Raw genomic sequence first — 9,245 nt, 5'->3', positions numbered from 1 at the left:
AATGGTGAGAAGGGATGTGGGAAACAGTTTTCTCAATATGTCCCATCACTCAATAATGGCATAAGAAAGTTTTAGATAGATATATAGAATATTTCATTTTTCTACGACAGATTTTCAGCAACTGTGAATGGAAGCTTATGATCCACATGTATGGTTTTACGAGCTAGTATCAGTTTAAATAGCTCCAGCCTCCTCTGGGCTCTCTCTCCCCCTTCAGGCTTATAACACCTCATCATCCTCTCAGGCAGGAGAATTATCCACTCCTTTCCCCCTGACCCACACTTCTTATGTTGAAAACATTCAAACTTACAGAAAAGTTGAAAGAATAGTACAGTGAACATCCATCCCGCACTTAGGTTGTTTTTTTCCTTTTGGATGAGCTATTTGAGAGTAAGTTGCAGACGTCATGGCACTTCATCCCTGAATATGTCAGCATCTCTCTCCTAGGGACAGAAACATTCTCTTATATGGTCACTGTATAATTGGCACACTGAGGAAAGCTAACATTGATAAACACTGTTAGCTAAAACACAGTTCATATTCCAGTTTCCGCAGTTCTGTCAATATTGTTCTTTGCTTCTCCCCAATCCAGGTTCCAATCGAGGAATACACATTGCATTTAGTTGTTATGACTCTTAAGTTTCATTTTTTCTTTTTTCCTTTTCTTTCCCTTTCTCTCTAGTCCCCCTCTTTCTCTTTCCCTGTCTCCCTTCCTCCTTTCCTTCCCTCCCCTGGCATTGGTGTTTTCTAAAAGTCTAGGCCAGCTCTTTTAGCTACTCTTGAAGAAAAGATAATTAAGGAAATCGGGGATTTTGCTCTATGGAAATTTAGCTTTTTCTTGTTCCTTTTAACCTCTATGATTTCATGGCTTGCCATGAAGCCTCTAACAAGATGCCCTATTCCTGCTGGATGCATGAAATTAAGGTCATTTTCCCTAAAATCCTAGGTCTTGATAGTCTTCTAAAGGTTCACTCCTCAGGACTTTTCTTGGACTGGTGAACACAGAATGGGCACTTTTGACAGAATGGGATGTGTCTCTAGTAATTTGCTTTTGACATTCACAGGCCTCGTTCCACCAAATTCTCTCTCCATACCAATAGTGAATGCCGAGCTAGCCTTTCTTAGAGTTCCGTTGGTTCAGGCCAATTGCTTTGTTTTTTGGCAATAATTAAATCTTTCAACTTAATACTAATCTTTTATATAAAGATGAAAGTAGATCTCATTTGGGATCATTAGTGCTTTTCACTCATGAAATTAATGTTTCTTATCACAATCACTGATTACTCTTGAAGTTTCAGTAATATGAAATAGTTTGTCATTCCACTGAATTTCCAGGTGTAGTCTCGTGAGTGAATTTTAGGATAGGTTAGGAAAGACTTGGTAGTTTAGTGTGGGGGCAGTCTAAAATGAATGGGTTTGTATGCTTTTGCTTTTTAAATATTAATATACCTTTCTAAAAGCTATGAACAAGAGAAAGACAAAAACTCAGAGTTGAAGGAGGGGGAAATTTTTCTCTGTTAAAGATCCTGATACCCCCATTCCAAAGTTTTATTCAAAAACTATTCGAAAGAACTATGACTTTTTTTAACTTGATTCCCATGTCTGCTTCATGCCTTCATGCATCTCTCCTCCACAGACTCTCTTTGAATTTCAAAAGTAGCTGCTGTCTTAGAAGACAGGAAGTTATAGAAGTAGTGGGCAACAAGGAGATGAGGGTAAAAATTGGTTCAATTAACTAGTTTATAACTGATCAACTTGTGAAAACATAGTTTTTTTCACTTCAGAATGGGAGCGTTTTCTAGCATACAGTGTTGTCCAGGAAAATTTTGCTTCACTATAAAACAGATAATGAAGTCATATAAGCTTCATGAGACATTAAGAAATATGATCTCTGTTCCACTGGAGATAACACTAATTATCACAAAAGGTGTTGTTTATCATTTAAGGGGGAAATATTATGTTGATATAACACATCATTTCAGCATCTGTTGTGCCTCACTTTGGACTGTAAATCCAGACTAATGATTCTGTGGAGCTGTTTAGACCTTTCTCATTAGTTTTCTTGCCTCCTAGAAAAGTTTGCTTATGAAAGATTCAGTTGAGATGGACATTTTGCATTTAGTAACACTTCCATTCTGAAACTAGGATTTACTAAATGTCTACCGTGCCTTGGGTAATTCTATTTAATTCACAGAACAGTCCTGTAAAATAACTAGTTTTTCCTTAACAGATAAGGAAACTGAGGCCGAGAGGTTAGGTAATTTGTGCAAGGTCGCACAGATAATAAGAGAGATGAGATTTAGACTCTGGTGTTTCTGACTCAGTTTTGCCCTAGCTTGTCAATTAGTAAAAGTCTTCTTGGAGACTAGGTTAATTGCCAGTGAGTAATGCCAAATTAGCAAGTGTTGGGAATGTTGTGGAAAGACGGATAGAGACCAGTTAACCTGCACACCCAAGCTTTTTTCCTGGCTGCCGGCCACTCTCAAACCTTCCTCTCTAACTTGGCTAACTGGCCCACTGCGAGGTCCCACAAATGAACACTAGTAATTGGGCCATTGGCCTCCAACCCCAAAGTGAAATCCAAGCAAACCAAGTGTGTCATGTGGGAACTCTTCTTACCAGCAAAGAGGCAGACCTAGAGCTGCCAAGGCCAAGGGCTTGTCCTTTTTCCTACGAGCCCAGAGGCGAAGGTCAGATTTAGTATTCCAGTAGTCTATGGGAAAGCAAGAGAGATTGCTCCTGTGCCGAAGCCAGAGAGGCTGCCCTCTCCAACCCTATGTGACCATGGGCACCAGCCCTAGGCCACCTTACCTTGCCGGGTAGGCAGAGGCAGGAGGAGAATGGAATCCCAGTTGAGAAGACGGGACCTTCTGACCCTTTGACCAAAGAAATGTCCTTGCCCTTGATCCTGACTAGTCCTGGGGAGTAGCATTGGTGCATGAGGGCTGGGAATAGAAAGGAACATTGGCGCTGAAGAAGGGCTGAAACTGCCAAACTAGACCTAGACTCTTCTTGTGAACAAGAATTGTTTCCTGTGAAATGGATATTTGATTTTTTTCTCCATTGTGAAAGAGATTGAAGCAAAAGAGAAAATGGAGCATTTCTCCTTTTCCCTACACAATACCCATGTTTAGATACAAAGAATATACATATTTATGTGGGTATATCTATATTAATATTTAATATCTGCATAAACTAGTAACTTTTTATGGTAAAATTACACTGAAAAATCATCTTAACTGACCAGTATTAGCCAGCTTAATTATCATAGCTCGAGTGTTTGTATTAGTTTTGGGTGATGATAAAAGCTCAATGGTGAGAAGGGATGTGGGAAACAGTTTTCTCCACCATAATGAAAATTTATCTGTGTGGTAACTTTTGCTTTGAATACGAATCAGAGGGAGTTCATGCTTTGAGACAAATTTATGGCTAGTAGTTAGGCCTGTTTTACTGCCTTATTTTTACTTAATTGCTTTCTCTTCATAAATTAAAGCATTCACCGTGTTATATCTTAATCATCAGATTTGTCAAATACAGCACTTGTTTCACAGAATTATTGACATTTGGACTTTCCGTAAAAATATCACCTTATAGTCTGTGTTTTAATACTCCAGAGGAATTGCTAAATGGATTTTCAGTGGGCACACTAGTCTCGTCATGTTGCCTCAGTTTTCTAAGGAGCTGCTGATCCCCATGGGGTTCACTTTGGGTATCATAGTACCATGGGCTCACCAGTTGAGGGTAAAGTAGGAAGGGGAGAAATGGAGAAATTACAGACTATTTTTAAAGACGTGCAGTTTTACTTCTTTGAAGTACATCACAGAATATTTCCTGGTATAGGTCCCAGAGGCTGACTTTAGTGAATGGATTTATTTGTAATTAACAGAATTTCACACAATGTGCTAAAATGTTAGGGAATGATTTATTGACTTAAGTAGGTTATGCAATCATTTTGATTCTGTTCATTTGCTTAGCAAATCGTTTCCTAATCGTTAATGTAGACTCAGAGTCCAGTCCAACCGAAGTGGAGTGGTCACAATTGCTCCTTATACATTAGTAGCATTTCGTAATTCCTGGCTCCCAGTGTGTGAGAAAGGAGGCCACAGAATGTTCAATCATATGTTGATAGGACAGACTTGAGAGTGGCATAGTTTTATCATTTAGCTATTTATCAAAAGAAAAAGTCACAGAAGTGAGTCTAAATGTACGTGTTTGTTGTGCAGTCATGTCCTGAATGTCGTCACATCCACGCCTCACGATTCCTCTGCTCTTCCGGGTTGCAGTTCCTTGTGCCTTGGCCAGCTGGCTTCTGACTGGTTAGGCCGACGGCAGGCTCCGATGAAAGACTCAAGGTGGGAGGAAGGAAGCTACATGGCATTTCTCCTTCCCGCTCTTCTTCCAGCACATCTCTGCTAGTGGATGGGTCTTGTTCAGGGCTCCAGCCACGGGAGACAGAGCCACCATGTTCCCAGCATCCTCTGGGTGCCCCGCACCCTGACTGTAGGGACGCTGCTTCTCTCAGCCCCCTCGCTCCACACTGGGGCAGGCGTGGCTTCCTGCTGCTGAGAAGCTCCTGAGATGCCTCACTGCCCCCTGGCATCTCAGCTCATCTGTCACCTATGGAGTGAAGTCTCTGCATTAAATGGTTCTATTTTATATACTAAAAGTGGTTTATTTTTCCTGACACGTATTTTATAGAGCCATTTTGCTTTTATTTCATAATGAAGCTTATGGATGTTGATAAAGGGAGCATTAAATTATTCATTACCTCAGTTAATGTTTAATCAGCTTGGCATTGCATTTAGATAATGGGGCAAAGAAGAATAAGATAAAATGACTTGACTGCCCTCAGGGAGCTCCATCTAGGTGGGGAGACAGTGCTTTAGCGGAGTGCATGGGAGCTGAGAAGAAGGACCACCAGGCTAGGGTGGTGACAGGACATCTAAGAGTCTTGCCAGTTGCTAAGATCTTGCTCAAGTGGATGAGGAGGAAGGGCGTTGCCAGGAGACGCAGCAGTTTGTACAAAAGTGTGTCACATGCATGGTTGCCTGGGAGTCTTTGGGTTACGGGCAGTGGAGGAAGAGGAAGCTGGAAGGGTCGTCAGGGGCTAAGTCACCAAGGGCAGAAAGACCACCAAGCACTTGCCTTTATCCTTTTAGTGATGAGGAGCAGTGAGGAAGGAATTTAAGCAGGGGAATTACATGGGCAGATTTATCCATTCGAAAGGTCACCCTTGAGTGGGTTTGGAGTAGAGATTAGAGGGCAGAGTGGAGGCAGAGAACCCTAGCCAGGTGTTTAGTGCAGAAGTCTTAGTGGGAGGGGGTGATGTTTGAATGGAAGCCTGAATTCAACCAGAGGATTTGGGAGAAGGGGAAAAGTCAAGATATGCTAAGAAAAGAGAATTGTAGAACTTGGTGATTTTTATTTTTCTTTAAGGATGTTTTGGGGGTTGTCATTATACAAGGTTCGTTATACTCAGAGGTCAGGAAATATTTGTTTGGTTAGGCTAACTAAGTCTTAAATCTAGAAGACTGTTTCTCAAATTGGCGTCACCACGTGTCATTGGAGATCTCGTCTCATACACGTTTCTGGGCTCGTGCTGCCTTATGTTTGTGCTCTTGAAATATTTTAGGTTCTAAACAAGTTACAGTTGCAGCACTACTCATGTTTTACAAGCAAGCCAAACAAGTGATTCTTTTTAAAAAACACTCACTATTCCTCCCCCCACCTCCCCCCCATATCCTATTCTGGCCATGATCTGCCCACTCGCTCTCTCTGCTAGTCATGAAATTTGTTGACTATCTCATCTCCTGCCTCGACCTATCATACTTTCCTTATCTTCTGATTAAATAAAAGAATTAGCCTCTTATTCAGTAAATCATTTTATGGGTGCTGTGTCTAGGGCTTTCTGAAGTCTAGCTGTAACATAGCCCCTGCTAATAGAGAAAGCCTATATAGACCCACTCATTATCAAGCCCCCACATGCCAGAGACTGCTTAGTGAGTGCTTCACAAAGTTAAAAGAACACAGCGCTTGCCCTCAAGGAGTTCAACATCTGAAAACCTATAGAGATAGAAACTGGCAAGAAGAAACTGTTAGTAACAATATCTTCACTTTTCTGCAGTACGATTTGGTTGGAGTTGCTCTCCGGAGTCAGGGCCAGATGTTAGTAGTCTTGCCAGCTAACACCAGCCTTTGGAGATTTAAGACAGAGTGTGGTAGTTGAGAGCCTGGGTTCTGGGGGGTCTGATTTCCTGGCGCTGCCTCTTGTTGTCTGTGTCACCTTGGTCAAATTACTTAATCTCCATGATTCCCTTCATTATCTGTAAGATGAGGATCAAACAGTGTCTGCCCCAGGATGGATGAGAGGATTAAATGGCAAATGTGTGTGATGTGCATAGCACACCTCCTGACACAATGCAGTACACCATAAATCCTTGTGCCTGAACCAGAGTGACGTCTCCTCGGGCTCACCTGAGAAAGGTGTGCTGTGTGAGTTCCCAGGACCATTGCTTTCTTTCCATGGACGCTGTTGTGGCTAATGCTGAGATGCTTTGTAGTCACGTTATGTTAGTTACAAAGGAAATTCTGGACTATGCTTTCTTCAGGACAAGCTAGTCTTTTGAGTTTTCGAGTTACCGTTTTGACCACATCATTTTGATCACATACATGATTGGTTGTTGCTTCAGGGCACTTCCAGAAACAAGTTTGAAAGCTAAAAGGTGGCAGGAAACACCTTAGAGGGGATTCAGGCACCACTGCCTCTCTGAAACCATCACTTGATATCCATCACCTCCCTTCTCATTTGAGTTCAGCTCACAGGAATTGGGCACCACTATTTTGTAGTTCTATATGAGGCTCCAGAGTATAGGATGAACACACAGTTTCCATCCTCATGAATCTTAGTGTAACGGAAATATATATAAACAAGTTCAATGCACTGTGATATAAACACCAGTGGAAGTGTATAGGGGGTCAGGGAGGTACCTGGGAAGGATAGTAAGGAAAGTTTCACAGATTTGGTGACATCTCCATAGATTTTGAATGGGATAAGAATAGGGAGAGTCAGCAGCCAGCATGGTTTACACAGGAGAACTGGACCGTGAAATAGAGAGAGGGGGAGGAGGAGGGAGAGAGAAAGGAGAGAGAGAGAGAGAGAGAGAGAGAGAGAGAGAGAGAGAGAGAGAGAGGAAGGAGAGAGAGAGATGGGGAGGAGAATGTGATAGGAGATGAAATTGAAGATGTAGGCAGGAGCTGGGTCATGTAAGAGCTCGGCCTTTATCATGTGGACATTGGGGCTGTTGAGTGATTTTAGGCAAGAGAATGCTGTAACATTTGCATTTTTAGCAGGATCATCCTAACATGGAAGATGAACTTGAACTTGAGAAGGATGTTGGAGATACTGGCGGGTTCATGTCCCCACTGCAGGTTCATTAAGGCCAGTGACAAGGGTTCTGTTTACCTCTGTATCCTTAAAGCCTAGCACTTTATAGATATTTAAGAAATATTTTGGAATAAAGACAGCTCAGGTTGAATTTCTCTTCTGCATCTTATCCTCAGAACATGCTGACCTAGACCTCCCATTTGTCATAAGCAGCTTGACTAAGATCATAATAAATTCCTTTTTCTTGGCATTCTTTCAACTGGCACTCTCTATTTACTAGCCCCTCTGTGCAGCGGTGGTGTGGTGATGATCGATGCTTATAATTCTGACCCTGAAGTACCTCAGGCCTCCTCAATCATCCAAAGAAGATTAAAGTATATCCAATAGCACTGTAATGTTTGTGTGTTTTGCTGCATTCTTATTCTTTGGAAATTGATGGTTTAGCAAGTGCCTGTGTACTTGTTTGCGCATAGGCACGGTGAGAGTCTGTGATCACCCGCGATTCAGCGCTCTCCTAGTGCCTGCTAGGCACAGTGAGTTTATTAGCCATGCGTGCTTCGAAATAAGCAAGCAAAACAAACCTCAGTTCTCTTCATTCCTGGGAGGAAGCAGGTTGATTGGACAGAGATGAGAGAGAAGGCAGTGGTTAGAAAAATAGTGGGAGTAATAAGGCAAGAACTGGTACAGACTAGCAAGTCAGGCAATTGACAAGTGAGCCCACACTGTGGCCCAGCCCAGGAAGAGAAGGGCCCAAGGCAGGGGCGCCAGCTTCACGGGCCGTGTGCCCTGACCCGAATTGTCAGGCCTGAACTTGGAAGCCGTGTCCACCGGCTATATTTGTATTGCAGTAACAACTGTTCAGTAAAACGCCAAACATTAGCAAGTGAAAACATTAATAATTAGAGCATTCTTGTTCCTCCAGCACACACATCTTCTCATGAAAACCATTATTACTGCAGAGCTGATAATATTATTTGGCTCAGAATGAAGAACTCTGAGTAGAAGCTGTGAGGTGGCTCCATTTTGTAACCTGGCAATGTTGCTGTCAGGAGGGAGATTGGCTGTTTGAGTTATTTTTTATGGGCTGTATATTGCAATAAGTAGAGATGCCTCTTATGTTTTGTTGTACAGATTTGTTTTTGAAATCTGTGTTTGATCAACAAGTGATGCCTGTGTTGGGGTGCCACACTCATCGTCCTAGCCCGAGGAAGCAGCCCCTAAACCACAGGAGCACTGTCGCTCGCTAGGCAAGGGTATGGGTGGGCTTTAGAGCTAGCTTTACCATGTGTCAACTCTGTGATTGGGTGAGTCTCTTAGTATCTCTGGGTCTTAATTTGTCTTTTTCTGAAATATTGAAATAATATAAATTCCTCTTTTACAGGGTTGAAATTAAATGGTAGATATGAAAATGCCTAATTGGAAAGCCCTATATAAATAATAGTGTACTAAATGTACTAAAGAATGTTATAAATATTATAATAAAAAAAAACCAGAAATATGTTTCATCAGCAAGCACAATGTCCTCAAAACCTTCCCCAAAGTAGAGTGGTGGAAATGAACTATTTATTGAATTCCTACTATAGAGTAGCTGTTCTAGCTGTCACTGTGTCCACTCTGCAAGGTAGAGATGAAATCCCTACGTCAGAGATGAGGAAACTGGGCTTCTAGTCACACAGCCATATATGTATATATATACATATATATATATATATATATATATATATATATATACTCACACACACACACATATATATATACACACACACACACACACACATACACACACACACATATATATATACACACACACACACACACATACACACACACACACATATATATATACACACACACACACACA

General features: G+C 41.7%; 1 protein-coding gene across 4 annotated transcripts in view; it reads left to right on the top strand.

The window, feature by feature from the left end:
• GATB (glutamyl-tRNA amidotransferase subunit B) overlaps positions 1 to 9,245 on the top strand; it is a 67,834-nt gene that overhangs the window by 6,604 nt on the left and 51,985 nt on the right. The gene's annotated exons all lie outside the window — the stretch shown is intronic.

The sequence above is a fragment of the Hipposideros armiger genome, unplaced genomic scaffold (assembly GCF_001890085.2).
Source record: "Hipposideros armiger isolate ML-2016 unplaced genomic scaffold, ASM189008v1 scaffold_58, whole genome shotgun sequence".
Taxonomy (NCBI): domain Eukaryota; kingdom Metazoa; phylum Chordata; class Mammalia; order Chiroptera; family Hipposideridae; genus Hipposideros; species Hipposideros armiger.
Note: the sequence above shows the minus strand (reverse complement) of the source record. Positions and strands in the feature narration are given on the sequence as shown.